Source organism: Mandrillus leucophaeus, unplaced genomic scaffold (assembly GCF_000951045.1).
Source record: "Mandrillus leucophaeus isolate KB7577 unplaced genomic scaffold, Mleu.le_1.0 Scaffold1234, whole genome shotgun sequence".
Taxonomy (NCBI): domain Eukaryota; kingdom Metazoa; phylum Chordata; class Mammalia; order Primates; family Cercopithecidae; genus Mandrillus; species Mandrillus leucophaeus.
Window position 1 is genome coordinate 63568 of NW_012100699.1, and position 1472 is coordinate 65039.

Below are 1472 nucleotides of genomic sequence, written 5' to 3' on the forward strand. Positions count from 1 at the left end.
AAGAGGAAGAGAAAGTTCTCAAATGGTCCTACAACAGAAATCCACTAAACCATAATGACAAGCAATAAGAGAAAAAGACAAAGGACATATAAACAACCAGAAAATGACAATATGACAGGAACAAAGCTATTGGGAACAGGACCCCCAAAATCTGGCCATAAACTGTCCCCAAAACTGGCCATAAACAAAATCTCTGGAGCACTGTGACATGTTCGTGATGGCCATGACGCCCACGCTGGAAGGTTGTGGGTTTACCGGAATGAGGGCAAGGAACACCTGGCCCACCCGGGGCAGAAAACTGCTTAAAGTTGTTCTTAAACCACAAACAATAGCATGAGCGATCTGTGCCTTAGGGACATGCTCCTGCTGCAGATAACTAGCCAAACACATCCCTTTATTTTGGCCCATCACTTTCTTTCCCATAAGGAATACTTTTAGTTAATCTATAATCTATAGAAACAATGCTTATCACTGGCTTGAGTTAATAAATATGTGGGTAAATCTCAGTTCAAGGCTGTCTGCTCTGAAGGCTGTAACACTCCTGATTTCCCACTTCACACCTCCATACTTCTGTGTGCATGTCTTTAATTCCTCTAGTGCCACTGGGTTAGGGTCTCCCCGACAGAGCTGGTCTCGGCACGAAGCCTCACATTAATAAAAATATGGAATGTAAACAGATTAAATTATCCACTTATAAGATATAGAATGGCTGAATGGGTACAAAACATGATCTAAGTATATTCTGCTTACAAAAAAACTTACCAGAAATACTACCTCATGACAATCCATAGACACAGAAGGTAAAAGAATGCCAAGAGGATATCTATGCAAATAGAAACCAAAAGTAAGCAGGAGTAGCTATACTTATAGCAGACAAAATAAACTGTAAGTCAAGAACAATTTTTTTAAGAAATAAGGAAGGTCATCGCATAATCATAAAGAGATCCATCCAAGAAGAGAATAGAACAATTCTAAATACATATTCACTAAACACTGGAGCATCTAGATTCATAAAACAAATATTACTATATCTAACAAGAGAGATAGACTCCAACACAATAAGAGAAAGGGGACTTCAACATCCCAGCCTCAGCATGAGACAGATCATCTACACAGAAAATCAAGAAAGAAACATTGAATTTAAACTGAATTTTACACCAAAAAAAGCTAACAGATATTTACACAGCATTCTATCTAACACTACAGAATATACACTCTTTTCATGAACACAGGGAACATTTTCTAGGAGAGAGCCTTTGTTAAGCCACAAAACAAGTCTCAACAAATTTGAAATCATATTAAATATCTTCTCTGGCCACAATGGAATAAAACTAGAACTATACACCAAGAGAAATGTTGGCAACTAGACCAATACATGAAAATTAAACAACGTACTCCTGAATAACCATTGAGTAAACAGAGAAATTAAGACGTAAATCAAAAAGTTTCTTGAAACAAATGAAAATGGAAAC